At 43.2% G+C, this 23,484-nt stretch overlaps 1 protein-coding gene across 12 annotated transcripts in view; it reads left to right on the forward strand.

Annotated features, from left to right (window-relative positions):
* The first annotated feature begins 346 nt into the window (after nt 1-346).
* The window catches only part of FOXP1 (forkhead box P1), a 650,161-nt gene continuing 627,023 nt past the window's right edge, over nt 347-23,484 (forward strand). For 6 of the 12 annotated variants that reach the window (XM_066351734.1, XM_066351735.1, XM_066351733.1 and 3 more), the window contains exons 1-2: nt 352-759; nt 2,590-2,734. The gene's annotated coding sequence lies outside the window, so the exon portion shown is untranslated. Of the gene's footprint in view, nt 760-2,589; nt 2,735-23,484 lie in introns of all 12 variants that reach the window. The other 6 variants (XM_066351745.1, XM_066351746.1, XM_066351747.1 and 3 more) reach the window with 3 other exon arrangements.

The raw sequence follows: 23,484 nt of genomic DNA on the forward strand, positions 1-23,484 counted from the left end.
TGGGCTGCTCTGTGTCCCCTCCTTCCTTGGTCTGCAGGGCTCTGCCTCCCGCTTCTCTGCCATCCAGTCTGGACGCTCCCCACGCCCACCTCCTGGGACCCTCTTCCCAGCCCGCCTCTCCCCCGCCCTCCCGCCTCCCGGCTCTGGCAGTTGCTATTTTTTTTTCCTTTTCTTTTTTTTCCTTCTCGCTGCGAGCCTCGTTGTTTACCCAGCAGGTGGATGTGACGTCAGGGACGCACAACAGCAAAAAAAAACAACATCTTCCTCCGCGACGAGCTGGACTCTCTTGCGCGCCTTATTTATTTATTTGTTCCGGGGGGGGGGGGGCAGGGGGCATGGAAATGGGCGCCAGGGCTTGAGTGGCCCAGGGACAGGTAGCGACTTGCATTCTGATGGCGCTGTGGCCTCGGGGGTCCCTAAGGAGGAGAGGCGGCCTTAGCACTGGAGGCCGGGAACGGGTTGGGGAGCGCCCTGGGCCCGGCGCCACCCGTGCTGCCGCTGCCACCGGCGCTGGCTGAGCTTCGAGAAGCTAGTCCCGAGCGGAGGAATCTATTGTTATTTATTGTGTGGCGGTTGCATGCAGTACTCGCAGCGGCCCGTCCCTCTCCTGCGAGTGCGCGCGCACGCGTGTGTGTATGTGTGTGTGTGTGTGTGTGTGTATGTGTGTGTGCGCGCGCGCGTGTATGTGTGCGCAGGGGTGCGCGCGCGGGGAAAGGCCCGAAAACACCTTAGTTTGCATCGAGAGATCATTTGCAGCGGGTGAGTTTGTATTTTTCCATTTCTGCTCCACTTTTTCCCAGCCCGCCTTCTGCCTTGTTTCCGCCACTTTAAACAACCACAACAACAACCAGCACAACAACAACAAAAAGAAAATAAGAAAAGAAAAAAAACTACTTTCCATCTCTAGGCTCCACGTGCATCTCCCCCAGCTCCCCTCTCAGGTTCTGTCCTCCACCCCCGAGTCGGCGCCCAGGCTCTGGGATCAGGGTGGGGGCCGCAGGCCAGCGCGCGGGGTGGAGGGGGCTCAGGAGGCGCCGCACTCGGGTCTATTTGCATAAGTCAAAAGGCGGGGGGGGGGGGGGCGGCGAGGGGCCAGCTCGTCTACCTCTCGGCCCCTTCACGCCTCGGTCTGCGCTCTCCACGATCGCCGCGGGGAGAGAAATCAATAAGCCCAGGCGGCCGAGGACAACTTTCGATGTCTGGCTTCGGGGCGCCTGCAGGGAGCGGGGCGGGCGCGGGTCCATGGGTTCGTTCCGCGGCGGGAGGGGGCGCGCGCCGAGCGCCACTGGAGCCCAAAGTTTGGACTTGAAGTAAACTTTTTCCTTTTCTCTCCCGAAGAGAATGCCCCCTGGATACCCCTGGGCTGGCTGCTCCCTGGGCCGCAGCGGAATGACTGGGGACATCCGTGCCCTGGGCCCCGCGTGGGGGACATCCCCAGTGCCACACACGCCTTGCCCCGAATACTGCGGCGGGGGCATTCCTTCGTCGCCCCCCCCCCCACGGGTACCAGAAAACTCACCAGTACAACCCCAGCTAGACATGTACCCCACGCGCGTTCAGCCCACCGAACCTAGCTTCCCCGCGACCAGGCCAACTCAGCGGTGCGAATGGGAGTTGGGTGCGCTGAGGAGAGTCTCCGTGCCCGGACTTCTCTCTCCACCACATACACTTTTTGGGTTTACTCTCCTCTTAAGCTTGGGGAACGGTGCGCGGGGGGGGGGGGGGGTCCCAAACCCGGATTTGTTCTGAGACGAGCGTGAACTGCTGCGTCCCTCCAGCCCTGTCCGGATGGCCGACGGTTCTCCGTCCCTCGCCCGCGCGCCGCCTATCTCCCGAGAGCTCCCTTCCTATCCAGCGGAGAAGACTCAGCTGAGCCCACGAGCCGAGACGGCGAGCGCTTCGGGTGGAGACGGCCGTGTTCTCCACCGCGTCGCTTGTTGCCCGGGGGTCGCGGTCATTTCGCTGCCTCCGCCTCCCATCGCCCCCTCCTCCCGCGCCCCTCCTTCCCAGATACTTTGGAGATCCAAAACTTTGATTCCTTCTCCTTTTGGCCCTTGGCGAATCTCCCACCCCACCTGTTGTGCTCCGCCTCGGGCCCAGGAGAGTTGAGGTGACACGCGGGAGCGGGGGAGCTCTGCACCCAGAAACAAAGTCGCATGTTCCCGTCTCAAGTGTTTGCTTCTAAATTGCTGCCTGCACCCCGCTCCCCGCCAGTTCCCGCGCAGCTCCCGCCCCCTATGAGAATAAGGACTAAATAAACGGTTGTAACTCCAAACCTTGCGCCTGAGATCGTATCCCTATCCCAACCCTTCCCCCTTTCCTCCCTCCTCCTTTTTTGTTGTTGCAACTTTGTGAGATCCCGGGGAAGGTGTTCAGACTTTGCTTGGGCCGATTTCCTAGTCTTGGGATCCTTGCAGCGATTCCCTGAGCCACATTCTCTCTTTCCTCCACGCGCGCTCGCGGGTCCTCCGAGCCCGCCGCCCTCTGTCTTGGGCCCCCAGCCTCCTTACTCATTTCGCCCACCTTAATCTCCCCAACCTGCACTGGAAAGACTTGCTGAGGGTCGCCCCGATTTCTTTTCGACCGCAGAATCCGAAAGTTTGCAAGAGGAAGAGAGATCGCGGCGAGCCAGCGGGCCAGGGGCAGAGGCAGCGGCACCGGGGACCATGGTACTGCCGGCGCTTCCTCCGCGGGCGTGAAGGCGGCGCTCCCACTCCCTTCCCGGACTCTGCGGGTAAGTTGAGGCGGCGGCGGGCGCGGGGTCCAGGATGCAGGCGAAGGCGCAGGAGCAAGGGATACCCTAAAGCCCCGGGTACCCAGGGCTCTCTGTGCCCAAAGCGCTAGCTAGCTTGGGCGGCGTGAGTATAGCGACAGGCGCTGGAGCCAGGAATGTGCCCATCCTCAAATACTGGACTTCCTCCTCCTCCCCTTTTCCTAAATCCGAAAATCTGGAGATCAAAGTTTAGCGTGGTGTGTAAAGTGCTCGGATAAAATATGGTGACATCTTTAGCTCCCCTTCGCACCCTACTCCCCCCTTATAACTATTAATTATTTCCAAGTCATTGTGTCCAAATACCCTTGCCGAGCTGATTACAAAGTGTATTGATTTAGTCTGGGCTCATCCTACACATCCCTTTTAATTCATTTTCCTTTTGCTCGACCGGAAAACCCAAAATGAAACATTTCTTCGTCTTCCCAGTAACCCCCTCCCCCAGACCTTATCTGGAAGGCTTGGGCAGAGTAATGAAATTAATGTAAACGTTTAATTTGGTTGTAGTTAAGCTTCTCTGGCTCGTGTATGAGAGGTTGGTGTTGCTCTCGTGTCTGGTCACAGGTATTTTTAAAGTTCGATGTCCTTTTTTGTTACTGTTCTTTAAACAAGAATGCTGGAGGGGCATTCTGTATTCCCTTTGAAAGGAGTCTGTATGTACACTGAGAATGTCTACACTTTAATCTTTGGTTGTCCGTAGGCTTCAGGATTTAGGATTTGCATAATAGCTGAGTTGAAAAAACCGGAAGGATATTGAAAAGATTTTTCGACTGCTGCAAATATACTGAAGAATCTCCACAAAATTTTTACCTTCCGTCCCCTCCCCCCGTCGCCCTCGTTTTTTCACTGTGAGAATCGGTTTTGGAGGAAGATGTCTTAACTGGAATTTGAGGAGAAATGGTCAGATTTCAGGTGTTTTCTACCTAGGGTTAATCTGCATAATTGAGACAGGAGTTCCTGTTATTTTCGGTTCCAGAGAGAAATGCATCAAATCTTTTTTAGATTTCCACTGGAGTTTTGATTTTCAAAGTGGAAATACCCATCTCTTTGAATCCAGGAAAAGAAAATTGGGTTCGCAGTTATAGAGATTTGGAATGGGTTTTTTTCCTCTCTGATTTTTCTACTTGAAATGTCTAGTAATTAAAGAGTACTGAAAATATAAAAAGGAACCCAACTAGTTATCATTCAAAAGGTGTCAGCTAAAATTTCACTGCACAAAAGGGGGAAAAAGGTTTAACATCTGACTACTGGCTGCATTCTCTCCCTCCTCGCCCCTTTGACTTTGGGTTAGTGTGTGTGTGTTGGGGGGGGGGGGAGGTCACTGGTGTGTGTGTGTGTGTGTGTGTGTGTGTGTGTGTGTGTGTGTGTGTGTGTGTGTGTGTGTGTGTTTTGGAAAAGTAAAGTAAACAGCCTCCAACTGCTGAACCTTGACAACCCAAATTAAGGAAGCAAGAGAGATCAAACGAAACTGCTGCTGGGTTGTTGTCAGGAGCTCTGCATCAAGAACCCGGGACTATTGGATGGAGCAGCAAAGCTATATACTCAGTAATGCAGAAATGGACCATTGCAAATGCTGATCTTTGTTGTGCAAGCAAAGGCTCACTTGGAAGGGAATACTTAGCCTCTCTCTAGGCAGCATTTGAGTTCCTTGTGGATGCTGACTTGCTAAACAAGTTATTATTATTTTTAATGCATTCTTGTTTATGACAAGAATGCACCCAAAAGATATTAAAAGAATATTAAATTTCCTAGAGGCCGTTTTGCTACCCAGAATTGTTCAGTGTAATTCTTTTTACTAACATTAGACTCCTTCACTAGAGTTAGATAACATTTTCTCACATCAAGTTGAGAAGATTTGCCTTGTCAGGGAAGCCAGTGTTTGTATATGGTTTAAATCTGATATGCAGTTCAAAAAAATAAAAATTAAGGAAAGGAAAGAAAGAAAGAAAAAGAAAAACCCAGTGATGAAGTTTTGGGTCAGCCCACTCATGGAATTTAAAAAGGCGAGAGGGAGTGTTCTGCAGATTAGACATAACCACTTTTTTTAGATTGACATTCAACATGACCACGTTGCTACTTTTATTCAAGTTCTCTGTAACTTGTCCTTGCTTGTTTTCTAGGAAAATTTAACTGCTTTACATTTTTAAAGGGAATAGTAACAGTAATTACTTTAGCATTCGGTTTTTATAAGTTTATCAAGGTATAATGAAACATCAAGTATTCAAATTAACTCTCTGAAATTAAGGGGGTTTATTGTTGAAGATGTCTAGAAGATTTTGTGTTTATATTTAAATTCTGGAGTGTAAACTTTGTAACCCTTTTTTTTCACTATAAACTCTTCCCAAATTAAATGTCATTTTTAATTAAGTAGTATAAGTAGGAAATAGGACAAGTAAACACATACGGAAGAATAAAAATAATTGTCATTTAAGGATTGCATTTTTAATTAGCAAATGTTGATTACATAGTAAGTACTTTGTTTTTTATAAGTCAGAATTTCATAACCGTAGTGCCCAACATGTTTCAAAGTCTGTAGCTTTTATTGGATATACCTTTTATTGTGTAATTAAACAATGGGAGTTAAACATACACATGGATGCTATTAGGCAATTTTCTGCAATATGTAATGTTTTTTTTAAGCTATAAATATTTTCTAGTTAAATCATTTGTACCAACAATAACAAAAGTTAAATGGGTTAATATTGAGTGTAGGCATAATTTTCTGTTACTTTTTTCTTGCTTCTCTAAAGACTCTATCCCTGACCTTGTATTTTTACATTCTCAGGCTCTATTGAAGGATATGTCTGTTTTCAGCAGTTGTTTAAATTAACAGAAGAATTGTGATATTTCCTAAACAAATATATTTATACCACAGCATGCTCAATGCCAACATTAAGAAAGAGAAGGGAGGCCAGAGCAGATGTGACTTCTTTTGAACCTGATCTTATTGTGCTGTGTATTTAATTTTCATGTTTTACTTAAGATTCAAACTCAGTTTTGAAATGTTACCTTGTAAGATTCGACATCACCAAAAAGTATGTGTAGTCAGGTAATGTTAGGATTATAGCACCAATTATAGTTCAGTATGTATGCCAGGAATATTTACAGGGCTTTGCAAGAGTTCTGTCTTTGAAAAATAATTTTAGGCACATGTTAATAAAATTTAAATAGATTGCAGGCTGTCAGAAAATAGTATAAATTTTGTTTATGATTCAGTTACTTTAAGGTACTTACATTAAAGAAACTCATTTAACCCCTGACTGAAGAGCATTAAGTAGGGAAGGAAGCCCTCCAAAGAGCTCCCACTGCCCTTTGCTCTCCCGATAATCTTAAATTACTACAATTTAATTGCAACTTCAAGGCATTGAGCATGAGCTGTTTCTCAATGGCTCAGAAAGGATTTCCAGTGCATAGCTAGATTTGCACAGGTGGTATTTGTGATTTTCAAAAAAAACATTTTTTTTTTTTACTTAGGGCTTTCCCCCCCCCCCATTTTATCCTATTAGGTGTCATACTTCTTTTATAGACTTCAGTCATAGTAAATGCTATTTCAGCTAAGCCATCAGTATTTTTTTTAAGTATGCTTTTTTCAACCTAGAGTTTATAAAGGTCTAAGGCAAGTAGAGGTTTGTTTTCTAAAGAAAATAACCTTGTGAGAGGCATCCACTGAATAGACAAGTGAACTTGCTGCATGAGCCAACATCCACTCTTACTCTTTGCAGGGAATTTTTTATTTCTTTAGTTGATGGTAGTAATCCCACCAGGTGATCAAACACGGAGTTTGTGAGTCAAGCCAGCAAGCCAAGTAAGTTTGCAGTTAGGCATGTGTATTTTCTCAATGATCTTTCTTGTGATGTGTTACACTAGTCTGCAGGGTATTCTGTTACAAGGAGCCATCTTAAACTGATTTTTTAAAAATGTTTCTCTTCCATGGTACTTGGATGAATTAAGGCTAGAGGTGCCAAAAGCTGGAACATCAGCAGGCGTTGAGATGAGACGGATCCCTGAAATGGGAGAACCTGACCAAATACGGGTACCTTATGCATGACAGCTTTTCTTTTTCTTTTCCCCTGGGATCTACATAGTTTATTTCAATGTGCATGTGACGATGTGGTTGATGGAAATTAAGCAGATTTGGCTTGTGCCACCAATCTAAAAATAACTGTTGTGAGGAACGTTTGATTTCAGGAAGTGCTTTGGTTTTGCATCCCATAGATAATGTTCTTGCAATTATGGGTACAAGGCTGGCATTCTGGAAGGAGGAAGTACAGTGGGGTAAATTGCATGACAGTGAGGAAAGACGATTAGACAGTGTTCTTTGTTTCTTTAATGAATTATTCTTATTAATTACAGTCAGTTTGTACTGAAGCATTTTTCAGGCTTATTTAGAAGTCAACTCCTAGTCACCAGGAGGTTGTGCTAGAAGCTGTATGTATCCTTGTCCTGTTTTACCCAGTCACGAAGTCTATTGACCAGTTTAGCTGTGGATGTCTCTGCAAGGTTTGTTTTCCTATGTGAAATCACTTGACATCAATTGTTAATATATGTCCTGCTTTGTGCACAACAGGTGTTTGGTAGCTATGTTACGGGATTTAAAGTGAGAAAAGCATTTTCTACCTAACCAGCCACTGAGAGAATGAGGTGCTTAAAAGAAAGAACTTGTACTTTGGACAAGTGTAAATGGGTTTTTCCTTATGACCCTCCCCAACCTATTTTGTTTAAAAAAGGGGGGCAGGAGGGGCTTAGTTTTGTGCCTTGGTATATTCAGTTGAGCTGTAGCAATATAAGATCATTGGGAGAGCACAGGGCACTGCGAGCTCTGCAGTGTCTCACCTTGATGCTGAAAGCACCTCCGTCATGGCCTTAAATTAATTCCTTCAATTTGAGTACTTAAAGTAACTAAATCATAAACAAATTTATATTAGCTCCTGACAACTAATAATCTATTTAAATTACATTAAAGTATCTGGGGAAAAATTTATTTAAAGACAGAAGTACTGTCAAGCCCTGTAAATATCTTGACAGGTCTACTCAAATGGAACTGATACCACAAAATATTTACATACGTCTGGTGTGTTTGGGAACATCTCGGCAGTGCCTCTGCGAAGCTAATTGCGCTCTCTTTCCAAATCACATTTTTAATAGTTTTCTTTGTAAATGGAATGTGGATACGTACACAGTTGTGTTCAGGTGTTTGGTTTACTGTTTAGTTCTCTCTATTCAGGATGCTCGGATGGGTTTATTTTTTCCTGCTGCTGCTAATTCAGATAAACAACTGACGTGGAGGGATCACTGACAGGAAAGCACATGTCATTCTCTTGTATTTCACGAGTTTGAAGATACCAGAGGCTAGCGTGCTATAGGACAAGTTACTGAGGGAAAATGGATCTGAGCATGGCATTATTGGTTTCTGTTTATTTTAAATAGAACAGATTCACTTAGGATGGGACAAAGATTTTTTTCCCCAAATTTCATATTTGGGTACATATTTATTTATTAGTAGTCAGTCAGGTGGATATCACATTTTGCCAGATTCTCTGATTTTTAGCTAATTCCGTAATCAGCTTTATTAACTAATACACTAATGATATTTCTAACATGAAACTCAAAAACTAAATTCCTGAGGTTTCTTTTTTTCCTCCCAGTTTGGCAGTTGAGTTGTGATCTGACTTTCTCTGCTCCAAGTTCCCTGTCTGTGGATTAGGGTGTAGTTTAAGGTATGTTCTTTGAGCTTGGTGATGTAAGTAAAGGCACAGGTGCTGTGTTATTACCCATATTTTTAAAGATGTTCTTGATGCTGTCAGGACACTGACAATAGCCCTTGGGCGGAGACTGGGATATGAGCTTGGCTCGAGTTGCCCTTGTCCCAGAGCTGCTCTCCTGAGTTGGTGATGCCAGGTCCTCTCCTAGGGCAGGTGTGCCCAGAGAAGCAATGTTGCGGGCCATTTTGTGTGTTTGTGTTTTGAATGTCAAGGCATTTATTAAAATACAGATCCTTGGATCATAATTTTTGCTGACGTGAAAACATGTGTTTTAAAGAAACTTCCCTGGTAATTCTGATGCACAATAAACAGAGACCCAGGATCCAAGTGATTTATGCTGCTAGAGGTTCTGGAACTGAAATCTTTCTCCTCACTTGGATTTTACTAATTGATTCTTTGTTTCATCTTGAGGCCGTGTTATTTGTAGCTTGAATTTCTGTTGTGAAGAATCAAAGCCTGTGCTTTTTAAAGTGCGCACAAGCAGGGAGGCCCCAGACTGCAGATGGGGTCACATTGCTCCCGGACCGCTGGATGGGGTGGAGCCGGAGCTTGCAGTTTGAAACAGTGCCCCACATGATTCTGATGCCTCCCTAAATGTGCGACCAACCTCTTCCATTGTCAGAGTTGGGTGAAAGCCTACAGCCTTCCTGAAGGTCCTACTGAACTGCTGAGACCTCATGAAACCTGAGATGAGTGTGGGTTCCTTATCCAGTGTGAACCACCAAGGGAAACATTCGACACCTAGAGAAACAGAGCCAGAGCCCCACAGCTACCAAGAGCGGCAGAGACGACCTGAGCACTGGTGGTTTTTGCCAAGTACCAGACATCTCCTTCAAAATTATGCCTTGTTCATGTCCATGTTTCCCGTGGCGTGGTTCCACCAAATGGCTTTCTCTGTCAGATGGCTTTCTGTTACTGTTTTTATCTTAAATTTAAAATCTGAGCGGTTTACTCGTTAGATGAACCCTGCTGGACCAAATATTTGAATTTTCCCAGGCATGTTAGGAAATTCTCTATTATTGTATGTGATGAGGGCCTGCAAGACTATTGAGCTAAACACAAATAAAGACTCCTAGGAAGAATGCATTCTATAAAATTAGGAGATAAATGTAGATAAAATGTGAAAGAGGCTTGTTTAAATATTCAGGGCTTCGGCTAAAGATCTAACCACTAAGATCAAAAGAGTTACTTAATAAAAGCTGTGCAGACATTTTTCATCTGTATTAGTAACGTGCCTTTTGAAGTTACCCAGCAATCAAGTGTTTGTCAAAATGCCCTCACCTAAATTTAAAAACTATTCCATTTGTCTGGGTGTGGCTTGATTTGAACGGACACCGCAACACTGGCAGTTGTTTTCATGTCCAGAACTTCTCAGTCTCTCTGCCTCTAGGGTCAGGTGGCATTTGGAATATCCCTATGATACAAAGTTCTTTCTTTCCCATCAGACCCTGAAAGACCTTTAAAAATAATCTCTGGTGGGCCAGATTTTAAAACTAGAGTGTCTGTCCTTGAGTGAAGGGTTTCTATAAAAGATGAAATGGAGCTGATTGAAAACTAGAAGGTGCCACGACAGAGACACCGGGGTCACAGTGGTACCGCTGGCGCTGAGTTCTTCTGCTGTGTTTGTTAAAACGATGTTCATCATTTCATTAAGAATGGTTTTAGTAATTAAATAATTTATTGTTAGGGAATCAATGACAGACCCTTTTTAGTGATGTATTGTAGAAAATTTCTACTAGAAAGTTTGCCCTATTTAATTATTTGGAAAGAAGCTAGTTGGACTTTGAGAAAATAAGTAGCATCTTAAAATAATATTGCTGTCCACATGCGACTATAAATAAGGTCGGAGAAAACAGTCTATTAAAGTAGGAAATTGCTCAGTCTTGGGTTTTCTTTTCTGGCCTTTCCAGGCGTGTTGCAGCAGACCTGCTGTTTTGCAGGACTTCTCTGGGTTTAAGAGGGGTTCAGCCGCTTAAATGTGTTCATCTAATTTTCTAAATAATGGCTTTTGTTGCAGTGGGATGCGTGTTGACAGTAAACGTGCAGTTGTAACTTCGGTAAGCTTACAACAAATTCTTGTACTTGTAGGAACAAGTCGCCACCCTTGCCGCTGACAGGGCGCTTCTCCCTTTTGTCTGGCTGCCCTCGCAGCAAAGGCAGCCCCAGGTTTCTGTGTCCCGAGAGGGGGCGGGGAAGGGGACGGGCTTGGGGAACAAACTCCCCATCTGGCAAAAACTGACCTTTTTCTTACATTCCTTTGTCCAAAACTTATATGGAAGGTATGTGTCTTAGGTTCTTCCTGTGCACACATTCGTGTCAAATCAGAATTTAAAAGTACTTCAAGAGCACTCTCCTTTCTGTATTTGTTAGTATTTTGTTTCTCTTAGGAAGCAGGACATTCTGTCTCCCTAACGGTAGAGAGCATCTCTGTGTCAGGGATGACTCTGCTTAGCAGAGCACTGGGGTGAAAGAATTTCTTAGGGTAGAAAGAAATACTTTTTAAAAACAGTGGGAATAGGCTTTATACTGGGATGCAGGGTTAGTGTTGTAACTGGTGCGGCTGTTGAAGAAAATGGGATGTTTTGGTCTCCAGCTCTATGTTCATTGCGTTCAGAACAACTTTTGAGGAGAGAAATCTGGCAGATATTTACAAAGCTATTTATCTTAAAACGTTTTTTTTTTTTTTTTTTATCTTTTCGTTTTTATTATGGAACCTGTCACACTCACAAAAAGAACAAAGAATAATTCCGTGAGCACCCATGAACCGGCAGCTCAGCTTCAGAGAGAACACATTTCTGCCCAGGTTGAAGAGGCTTCTGCCACGTTCCCCCTCTTCTCACACCCTCTCCTTCTCCCTGGGGCGACCTCTGCTTTCAGCTGGCTGTTTGTCATCCTCAAGATTTCTAATACTTTTAATATATATGCCTGTATTCTCCAAAATATAGGGTTTTCTTTTGCATGTTGAGGATTTATATTGATGGTACCCTGCTGTGTATCTTCTTGAATAACTTGCTTTTTAGGTCAATAGAGTTAGTGAATTTCATCCTTGTGGATACATTGTAGTTGTAGTTTAGTTTTCCATTTGAGGCTTTTGAAGTGCTGCATATTCAAGTTCTGTACGTTTGAACTTAAAACTCTGCAGCTTCCTGAAGTACCATATATTGAAACTTTAGGATTTATATGAAATGACTAGCCCTGACTCAAACTTCATAACTTGTTCATTTGCCAGTTTTATTTTTATTTTGGGAGGGGGGAGGGACTTTAAAAATCAAACATTTACTAGGGGATTTGATTTTTAAAAATAATATGGCAAGTGCCTAATCTCTTACATTTAAAGAAAAAAAAAAGAGAAAGAAAGGCAAGGCATCTATTTGAAGGAGCCTAGCCATTTTCTTTCTTATTTACAGACTTGGCTTAGAACTTAACAGTCACATATGCAGGGTAGCAAGTGAAAAAAGCGATGTTTAATTAACAGGCGCTTTATACTTCTGTGTCCTTGTTATGATATAGCACCCTGTTCTTCAGCATAGAAAGTGATTTCTGAGTATTTTAAAAGATTGGCATCTTCTGATAAGAAAGCCATATAAATAAAGATATACTTAGATAAAAATCAGAACGTGTTTTTAAAATAGTGTTTCTACTTTCAGTTCTGTTATCAAACTTGCTGCCTAAGCCAGAGTTGATGCTCCGTGATTATGCTAATGGCCAGAAGAATCGATGATGCACGGCTAGATGACATCAGCGGTATCATCAGAGAGTTATCAGTTTTTTGTCATTAAATATTAGTGATAAATGATACACTGTTCATTTTGAGTGCATAGAACATATTTAATTCTGATGCATAAAATTTCGATTTAGTCAAGCTCATTGCTGAGTAAAATGAAAATCTTTTGTAATTTAAGGGGAAAAATAAAAAGGCATTTTTGTTAGCATGGCTAACAGATTTGTGTCATAGAAATATTTACCTTGACCAGCCAGGGAGATTGGAAAACTTTTATTTCTCCTAAACAATTTGGATATTTGTACTGACGTTTTATTAGTAATATCGGATACTCAGTAAGTAGCATAAATGACTGGAGATGTTAAACAAAATGAGTCTAAAGGTAGATAGTGTTTCCCTGAGGATTGGAGAAGATTATAACAAAGGAGGGAATGTTTGGACAATGCTCTTTTTAAAAGACTGGTGTGTGTTCAACAGCGACCATTAGAGTCAGTGTTACCTATTAAACAATGGCTTTAATTATTTTTTTAAATTGAGTTTCTCATAACATAGTTATACTTAGTAATGGTTTATTTGAAGAGAAACAATATTTGTAACTTAGCATCTTTTTCTAGGTTCTCGAAACCTTGTGGGAAAACACTGACACAGCTTTCTTTGTTGCAAAGGGTTTCTAATACAGCTCTCCCTAAAAGATGTTTCTCTCTGGGTAGGGTTCAGCTGTGCATTACTACTGTACAACAGTACCAGTGACAAGAGAAAATAAAATAATAATCAGCCATGTTTTACAGGATATAAAGAAAGAGTGAGTGATGAGTGAAGTCTATAATAAGAAGAAAATCAGAGTGAAGGCTGCTGCGACGTTATTTTAAAAGGGGTATCGTAAAAACAATTCTCTTGAAAGCTGAGATCCCTAGCAGGCCAGCACCAGCCGTGGTCTGCCATGTTCCTGTCTGTTGTCCTGTCCGGCCATGTTGGCTCTTAGCAGTAATACCATCTGCTGTCCCAGCAGTGGCCTTCTCTGTGGTAAGTCAGGCCAATTGGGTCAACTTTGTGATCTGGCTGATGTCCACTGGGAGCTCAGAGCAGGCCAGGCTCATTTTTATGTGGATCCAAAGCCAAGATTTCAACTTGGTGAAAGGCTGTGGAATTTATTTCCCAAAGCGCTGCCCAAACTCTGTTCTTCTTTTCTTCAGCTGCCTCCCTGGGCTGAGATGATTGCTTAATGCTCTTAATTATGCTGGATCCCTCTGTATTTTTGAACACCTGTGTGTAATTCAGATCATGGGTGGTCACAAAGCCTGGCTCTCCAAATAGCTTCCCCTTGAGAATGGGGAAATTCCAAGGAGCCTGACCGTGCACCAAGTGTGAGGGGCTGAGGACAGGCTTAAAAAGGATGGGAAATGTCTCTCGAACTCCCACTGTGCCATGTACAAGTACCCTTCACTTTTTAGTAGGGAAGTATCTTACAATGAATACCTCAGAAATCATGATTTTAAAAATAACTTCTCCTTCATTGCTGATAGGAAGGCAAAATGGTACAGCCACTTTCGAAGGTGGTCTGATGGCCTCTTATAAAACTCAACATACTCTTATCTTGTGATCCAGCAGTCACAAGCCTGGATATTTACCCAGAGGACCTGAAGACTTTTGTTTATTTGGAAATTGGCACATGAATGTTTATAGCAGCATTATTCATAATTGCCAAAACTTGGAAGCCACCAAGTTGTCCTTCATTAGGTGATGGAGACTGTGGTCCATCCAGACAATGGAATATTATTCAACACTAAAAAGAAGTGAGCCATCAGGCCATGAAAAGATGTGGAGGAACCTTAAATGCATATCACTTAAATGCAAGAAGCCAACCAGAAAATGCTACATTTTGTATGATTCTAACTATATGTTCCTCTTCTTCCTCTTCTCCTCCTCCTCCTTTTCCCCTCCTCCCCCTCCTTCTTGTCTTCCTCCTCCCCTCCTCCTCCTCCTTATCATCATCGTCATCGTCATCCTCCTCCTCTTCCTCCTCCCTCCCCCCTCCTCCTCCTCTTCTTTCTCCTCCTCCCCTCCTCCTCCTCCTTATCATCATCGTCATCGTCGTCCTCCTCCTCTTCTTCCTTTTCCTCCTCCCTCCCTCCTCCTCCTTCCTCCGTCCTCCTCCTTCCTCCTCCTTCCTCCTCCTCCTCCTCTTCTTTCTCCTCCTCCCCCCTCCTCCTCCTCTTCTTTCTCCTCCTCCCCGTCCCCCCTCCTTCTCTTCCTCCTCCTCCTCCTCCTGACTCCTGTGTGTGCCCAACCAGAATCCACCCAGCAAGCCCCTTCCCTCCCAGTGATACTTTGCCCATCTGGGGCCGCTGCTCTGTTGCTTGACAACCAAGCTATTTTAGTTCCTGAGGTGAGACCATGGAGCCATCCTCAGTGCCCAGGGCCAACTCACTCGGACCATTCAAGCTATGGCTGTGGGAGAGGAAGAGAGAGAGAGAGAGAAAAGGAGAAAGGAAAGGGGTGGAGAAGCAAATGGTCACTTCTCCTGTGTGCCCTGACTGGGAATGGAAAATATGATGTTCTGGAATCAGTAAAAATATCAGTGGTTGCCAGCAGTTGAGGAGAGAGGGATAAGTAGGCATAGCAGAGGGAGTTTTTCAGGCAGAAAACTATTATGTATAATACTGTCATGGTAGATACATGTCATTATACATTTGTCCAAACCCATAGAGTGTACAGTACCGTAGGAAGTGAACTGAAATGTAAGCTGTACGTGACAATGACGTGTCAGTGCAGGTTCTTCACCTGTGAGGAACGTACCGGTCTGGTGGAGGGTGTTGCTAATGTGGGAGGCTGTGCCCTTGTGGGGATGGGGTATGTGGGAAGTCTCTGTGCTTTCCCCTTCATTTTGCTGTGGACCTTAAAGTGTTCTAAAAATATAGTCTTAATTTAAAAAAAATTCCTGGGTTGTAAAGCATTTATTTTTATTTTATTTTTTTTATTTTTGTGACAGTGACAGCGAGACAGAGAGAGGAACAGATGGGGACAGACAGGAAGGGAGAGAGATGAGAAGCATCAATTCTTTGTAGCGGCACCTTAGTTGTTCATTGATTACTTTCTCATATGTGCCTTGACCCGGGGGGCTACAGCAGAGCAAGAGACCCCTTGTTCAAGCCAGTGACCTTGGGCTTTAAGCCAGTGACCTTTGGGCTCAAGCCAGCGACCCTGCACTGAAGCTGGTGAGCCCTTGCTCAAGCCAGATGAGCCCGTACTCAAGCCGGGAACCTCGGGGTTTTGAACCTGGGTCCTCTGCATCCGAGTCCGATGGTCTACCCACTGCTGTAAGGCATTTATATCCATTATCTTTATCCATATCTTAAAAAAATATATATAGTCTTTTTTACCGTTATTTGTGCCAGATGAGCATTAAAGTTTCCTGAGAGAGCAATGATGCCAGCAGGAACCATTTTGCTTTTAAAACTTGAAGGTTAGTGCAGTAGCTGATGAGCTGCCCTGCCCTGCAGAGTAGGGACCTGCGGAAGTGGCAGAGGGCCTCAGTGGTGTCCGATCCCAGCCCCTTCTACATCTGTGAGCTGAATGTGGTTTAGAAGAAGGGGTGGGGGTTTTGCCACATGAGAGAGCTATTGGGATCAAATCTAGCCTTGCTCCCCACAGTAATGCCCATGCCTATATCTGTAGATGCATTTTCAAAACAATATTTTGATCACACTCTGTATACCTTTATAACATGCTTTTATTCTATAATGTTCCAAAGACACTCGTCTCTGTCATAGCCTTCTTTACAGCTGTTAATAACTACTTGGTCTTCCAGTAGACGAATTTTTATATGCTGTTCTTCCTTTACAAAGAAACCCTATTTGAGGGCAGCATCATGAGGACCAAATTGTCCGTCTGGTGTTTGTAACCAGAGATACAGTAGGCCTCTGGAACTGTAGGTTTTTTTTTCTGGGTGCATGTGTTACACCTGTGTTTGGAAGGTGCCCATTTTATTGTGAATGAAGCAAGATAAGGTTGAAAATCTGGAATGGACTTTTACTGAGTGACTCAGATGTTTCCAGCCCCTGAGATGAAAAGCACACCCTGTCCCACCATCCCTCCATTGAACCCACTGGCAGCATTAGTGTCTGGCATCTCCTTGGGCTCTGAGAGTAATACTGAGCACATTTTGGGTTGCATGTTGGAGCCCATGTTAGGGGTGAGGTGAAGAAACACCTGCTCTGTGCATTCAATGTCCAGTTTTGAGAATCTATGACAACCAGTCCAGGCCACCTAGAGTGTAAATAGTCCATGAAACAAGTTATCTGTAAAAAATTAGAAGTGAAGTTCAAGTCAAAGGAGGCTTTTGAAAATTCAAAGAAGAAACAAAAAATTGGGAGCCAACTGGTTTTACAATTTGTGGAGCCCTGTGTAAAATTAAAATGTGTGGTTCCTTATTAAAAATTAGGAATCTCAAAGCAGCAACAGGAGAACATTAAACCAAGGTCAGGGTCCTGACTGCAGAGTTCACAGCCCAGGAGCTCGGCCTGCTTGGGATTCCTTCATGTCTTGAGTGTTGCTCTTTCGCAACAAAATCGGAGGATGGGGTTGGGACAGGCCTTGCAGGCTGGCCCCCTCGTGTCTCTCTTAGTGATGTTGGCTCTCTGATATGAATCTAGATTGGGCTGCTGCAAACTTTTTTTTTTTTTTTTTTTTTTTTCATTTTTCTGAAGCTGGAAACAGGGAGAGACAGACAGACTCCCGCATGCGCCCGACCGGGATCCACCCGGCACGCCCACCAGGGGCGGTGCTCTGCCCCCCAGAGGGCGATGCTCTGCCCATCCTGGGCGTCGCCATATTGCGACCAGAGCCACTCTAGCACCTGAGGCAGAGGCCACAGAGCAATGCCCAGCGCCCGGGCCATCTTTGCTCCAATGGAGCCTTGGCTGCGGGAGGGGAAGAGAGAGACAGAGAGGAAAGCGCGGCGGAGGGGTGGAGAAGCAAATGGGCGCTTCTCCTATGTGCCCTGGCCGGGAATTGAACCCGGGTCCTCCGCACGCTAGGCCGACGCTCTACTGCTGAGCCAACCGGCCAGGGCCTGCAAACTTTTTTTTTAAAGCACGTTCCTCTTCCTGGCTTGTGAGGTGTGCATGGGTGCAAAATGTCAGTCATCTTCTGGACTAGGTGTTCTCTGCAGGCATTCTGTAAAATCCTGTGATGGAAATTAACCATGCTCATGCAAGCTCTTTTCTTTCCTTTTTTCTTCTCTAGCCTTCCTGCCGGTATCTGGCCACATTGTCTCTGTCACCCTCATTGTTCTTTGTTGACACCTGCCCTTGGCTTCCTTCTGGAGGGACCTGCTGGATCTCTGAGGGCAGCTTCAGAGAATAGCTCCTGCTCTTTTCCTCCTTATGCCCCGAAGCGCAGTGGTTAACGAAGCAGACCCTGTTTGGAGGGCACTGCTGATTTACTGCCTTCAGGAACGGCGAGATAACCGGCCCCCAATTCACAAAATAAAAAACCATTTTATGGGATGTTGTACCTCTGCATCGAACAGTGGGGACACCCTCACTGATTAAGATAAAAGGAGCTTCTTTAAGCTGGCCCAAGCACGGTTTGAAGAGAAGGTTTTTTGGTAATATCAAGTTTTAACACTCAGGAATGTTTCACTGTGAGCCAGGTATTTTTTGTTCTAACCTGTATAATGCACTGATTCTCTTTCCTTTAGTAACTCTGGCATTCTCAGAAAATAGCTGAGTCTCTGAGACTTGCTTTATCTTAGGGGCAGTGACAGGGCTGGTGTTCCGGCTGGCAGGAGGCATGAATGAGCAAATAAATGCACCTAAAGTGTGTACCACGGCTTTTGGCTTGTTGTGAATACGTGGTTATCGGAGACCATTTGTATTTTGTGAATTGGTCTTGACAGGTCACACACTTCTTTCTCTTTAGAATATCTGATAAGATTAGAGTACTGAACCCATGCTTTCCTGTTTCATCTAACTTTCCCCACATTTTTCTCTTTGTAGCCTCTTCTGTCCTTTCCACCAGTGCAATAGCTATTCCTGACTCTCTGGCATATGACAGTTTCGAGGGGCTGAGAAGGCTGGGAGGATGCTTTCTGAGTGGATGTAGAGGCTGCTTCTGGGAGTCCAGGGCCAACGTGTGTGTGCTTCTGGGAAGGGATGTGCTGGATTTATTCTTAACACCCGGGAGGGACCTCTATGTCTCTGTGGCCAGAAGCAGGCTGGCTCTGTCTGCCCACCACCAGAAGAGGATGCTTTTTTCAGAAGCGGTTAAGGACATGGTGCTTTTTCCACAGAGAATGGCATAGGCTTCCCACCCAGAGGTGCGGTAGGGAATGTGGAAAGGAGGAAAGTGCTTTACGGGAGTGACCCCTGTCCGGTTCTCCTCACAGTCTCGGGTCGTGGACACCATCGCACTCCAGAGTAGCCGTTTACTAAGTGCCTGTAGAACTGCCTTGTCACAACACCTTCATTTTTACACTGTAGGGGCTGGGAATGACACTTTACTTGGGTCAGCATTAGACTGCACGGAGGTTTATAGTCACGTTTGGATGTGAATGTGTTTATATAGTATGTGTTATTTTCCCTGGCCACGTGTTTAGCTCCTAGAGGAATGAGAGAACCACTCAGGACTGCTCCTCATTTGCGCAGCAGTCATTAGTTTGTAATCCAGCCGTTTTCAGGGTCTCTCCCCTGTCCCGTAAGGGCACTGCTTAGTGGGTTGGAATGAGGGTACCAACTTTTGCCAGTCTGATTCCCCACAGCAATCATGACTTGGCCTCGGGGAGCAGTTTTCCATCCATTTAGACACATCCGTGCTGAGTGTATGGGAACAGGTTCATCAGAACCTTTAGCTGTTTCCATTGTGGTCAGTGAGGAGGCATGGGCGTTCATACACTGCACATTTCTTAGAGACTGTTTGAAACAGAGTGGAGGCTTAAGTTATTTCAGTGACCATTATGGGAGCAAAACATAATGTGTTCATTTATTTATTCACTCATTCTCTTTATTTACTCATCTGTCATTTGTTCCTCTTCACCTACGTGTTCGTGGCTGACCCGGTGTCACTGCGGGGCCAGGAAGCAGTCCTTCCCGCTCTCCCTGTTCTCCCACTTCTTTTTTGACATTCTGAGTTAGGTGTTCTAATGCAGCATCAGTTAGATCTCCAAGTGTCATTGTGCACAGGGTCTTTGTCAGCAAGCTTACGAGATTCCTTTAGTTTCAGCTTTTATTTACTAAATATATGGTTTCCCAGAAGCAAATAAGTTATGTGTTGGTGTAGACACGATTTCTGTGAGAAGTATGGCTCTCTGTTGCATTTTGATTCCCAACACATACTAGGTGGTACACCAAGTATGAGTCGCTGGCTTGTCTCTCTAGCCTCAGCAATTAAGACCTGCAGGTTGAGTTTTCCGTGAGAAGATAGCTGCTGGCTTGATCAATTCTCGATTTGAATTTCCTTTTTAGAGTGTATTTAGCCCCCCCCCAAATATGTGTACATTATTTAGTGAAGACTCTTTGACACAATGAATTTTATGCAGTGACTTGGTAAATATCTGAATGATAAGTTTATATTAAAACGGTGCTGATAAGGAATTGCTTTAATGCCTACTATATCTTGAGATCTCTAGGAAAAGTTGCCCCCCCTCCCCCTGAGTAATGTTGAACAGCAGTCTGAAGTCCGTGAAGTCTTCATTTCTCATCTTTTTACCCCTGATGCTACATCAGGGACAAGTGACAGTGATGTTGATATCCATAGTTCCTGATGCTCAGGTAGGGGACTTGATTTCTTTGCTTCCTTCTTTTTGGCATTCATCCTCTCCAAATGGCACAGAACAAATCAAAAGGACTGTTTGCTCATGCATTGAACTATATATTCTCACTTACAAAATAAAAAAGCAAAACACTGCAAAATCTATGTAACTCTAGTGATAGAGTTTCATTAAGTGCTGGGCCCATGGTCTAGGCCAGTGGTCGGCAACTTATTCGTCAACAGAGCCAAATATCAACAGTACAACGATTGAAATTTCTTTTTTTTTTTTAATAATTTTATTTTTAATGGGGCGACATCAATAAATCAGGATACATATATTCAAAGAAAATAACTCCAGGTTATCTTGTCGTTCACTTATGTTGCATACCCATCACCCAAAGTCAGATTGTCCTCTGTCACCTTATATCTAGTTTTCTTTGTGCCCCTCCCCCTCCCCCTTCCCCTCTCCCTCTCCCCCCTCCCCCCCGTAACCACCACACTCTTATTAATGTCTCTTAGTTTCACTTTTATTTCCCACCTACTTATGGAATAATGCAGTTCCTGGTTTTTTCTGATTTACTTATTTCACTTCGTATAATGTTATCAAGATCCCACCATTTTGCTGTAAATGATCCGATGTCATCATTTCTTATGGCTGAGTAGTATTCCATAGTGTATATGTGCCACATCTTCTTTATCCAGTCATCTATTGACGGGCTTTTTGGTTGTTTCCATGTCCTGGCCACTGTGGACAATGCTGAAATGAACATGGGGCTGCATGTGTCTTTACATATCAATGTTTCTGAGTTTTTGGGGTATATACCCAGTAGAGGGATTGCTGGGTCATAAGGTAATTCTATTTTCAGTTTTTTTGAGGAACCACCATACTTTCTTCCATAATGGTTGTACTACTTTACATTCCCACCAACAGTGTATGAGGGTCCCTTTTACTCCACAGCCTCTCCAACATTTGTTATTACCTGTCTTGTTAATAATAGCTAATCTAACAGGAGTGAGGTGGTATCTCATTTCAGTTTTGATTTGCATTTCTCTAATAACTAAAGAAGATGAGCATCTTTTCATATATCTGTTGGCCATTTGTATTTCTTCCTGGGAGAAGTGTCTGTTCATGTTCTCTTCCCATTTTTTTATTGGATTGTTTGTTTGTTTGTTGTTGAGTTTTATGAGTTCTTTGTATATTTTGGATATTAGGCCCTTATCTGAGCTGTTGTTTGAAAATATCATTTCCCATTTAGTTGGCTGTCTGTTTATTTTGTTATCAGTTTCTCTTGCTGAGCAAAAACTTCTTAGTCTGATGTAGTCCCATTCATTAATTTTTGCCTTCACTTCTCTTGCCATTGGAGTCAAATTCATAAAATGCTCTTGAAAACCCAGGACCATGAGTTTAGTACCTATGTCTTCTTCTATGCATTTAATTGTTTCAGGTCTTATGTTTAGATCTTTGATCCATTTTGAGTTAATTTTAGTACAGGGGGACAGACTGTAGTCCAGTTTCATTCTTTTGCATGTGGCTTTCCAGTTTTCCCAGCACCATTTATTGAAGAGGCTTTCTTTTCTCCATTGTGTGTTGTTGGCCCCTTTATCAAAAATTATTTGACTATATATATGTGGTTTTATTTCTGGGTTTTCTATTCTGTTCAATTGGTCTGAGTGTCTATTTTTCTGCCAATACCATGCTGTTTTGATTGTCGTGGCCCTATAATATAGTTTGAAGTCAGGTATTGTAATGCCCCCAGCTTCATTCTTTTTCTTTAGGATTGCTTTGGCTATTCGGGGTTTTTTATAGTTCCATATAAATCTGATGATTGTTTTGCTCCATTTATTTAAAAAATGTCATTGGAATTTTGATGGGAATTGCATTAAATTTGTATATTGCTTTGGGTAATATGGCCATCTTGATTATATTTATTCTTCCTAACCAAGAACAAGGTATATTCTTCCATCTCATTTTATCTTTTTCGATTTCCCTTAACAATGGCTTATAGTTTTCATTATATAAGTCCTTTACATTCTTTGTTATGTTTATTCCTAAGTATTTTATTTTTTTTGGTGCAATCGTGAAGGGGATTGTTCTTTTGAGTTCATTCTCAAATGTTTCATTGTTGGCATATAGAAAGACTATTGACTTCTGTATGTTAATTTTGTATCCTGCGACCTTACTGTATTGGCTTATTGTTTCTAGTAGTCTTTTTGTGGATTCCTTGGGATTTTCGATGTATAGGATCATATCATCTGCAAAAAGTGATACCTTTACTTCTTCTTTTCCGATATGGATGCCTTTTATTTCTTTGTCTTGTCTGATTGCTCTGGCTAGAACCTCTAGTACCACATTAAATAAGAGTGGAGAGAGTGGACAACCCTGTCTTGTTCCTGATTTAAGGGGGAAAGCCTTCAGTTTAGTGCCATTTAATATGATGTTAGCTGATGGTTTATCATATATGGCCTTTATCATGTTGAGATATTTTCCTTCTATACCCATTTTGTTGAGAGTCTTAAACATAAAATTGTGTTGTATTTTATCGAAAGCCTTTTCTGCGTCTATTGATAAGATCATGTGGTTTTTGTTCTTTGTTTTGTTGATATGGTGTATTACGTTAACCGTTTTACGTATGTTGAACCATCCTTGAGATTCTGGGATGAATCCCACTTGATCATGATATATTATCTTTTTAATATGTTGTTGTATTCGATTTGCTAGTATTTTGTTTAGTATTTTAGCATCTGTATTTATTAGAGATATTGGTCTGTAGTTTTCTTTTTTTGTGCAGTCCTTGCCTGGTTTTGGTATGAGGGTTATGTTGGCCTCATAAAATGTGTTTGGAAGTATTGCTTCTTCTTCAAGTTTTTGAAAGACTATCAGTAGAATAGGAACCAAGTCTTCTTTGAATGTTTGATAAAATTCGCTGGTATAGCCGTCAGGGCCTGGACTTTTATTTTTGGGAAGGTTTTTAATGGTTTTTTCTATTTTTTCTCTACTAATAGGCCTGTTTAGGCTTTCTGCTTCTTCTTGACTCAGTCTAGGAAGGTTATATTGTTCTAGGAATTTATCCATTTCTTCTAGGTTGTTGAATTTAGTGGCATAAAGTTTTTCATAGTATTCTACAATAATTCTTTGTATATCTACAGTGTCTGTGGTGATTTCTCCTCTTTCATTTTGGATTTTGTTTATATGAGTTCTTTCTCTTTTTTCCTTGGTAAGCCTTGCCAAGGGTTTGTCAATTTTGTTGATCTTTTCAAAGAACCAGCTCCTTGTTCTATTAATTTTTTCTAAGTTTTTCTGTTCTCTATTTCATTTATTTCTGCTCTAATTTTTATTATCTCCTTTCATTGGCTGGTTTTGGGTTGTCTTTGTTCTTCTTTTTCTAGTTCCTTAAGGTGTGAAGTTAAGTGGTTCACTTGGGCTCTCTCTTGTTTGTTCATATATGCCTGAAGTGATATGAACTTCCCTCTTATCACTGCTT

Source organism: Saccopteryx leptura, chromosome 10 (assembly GCF_036850995.1).
Source record: "Saccopteryx leptura isolate mSacLep1 chromosome 10, mSacLep1_pri_phased_curated, whole genome shotgun sequence".
NCBI lineage: Eukaryota > Metazoa > Chordata > Mammalia > Chiroptera > Emballonuridae > Saccopteryx > Saccopteryx leptura.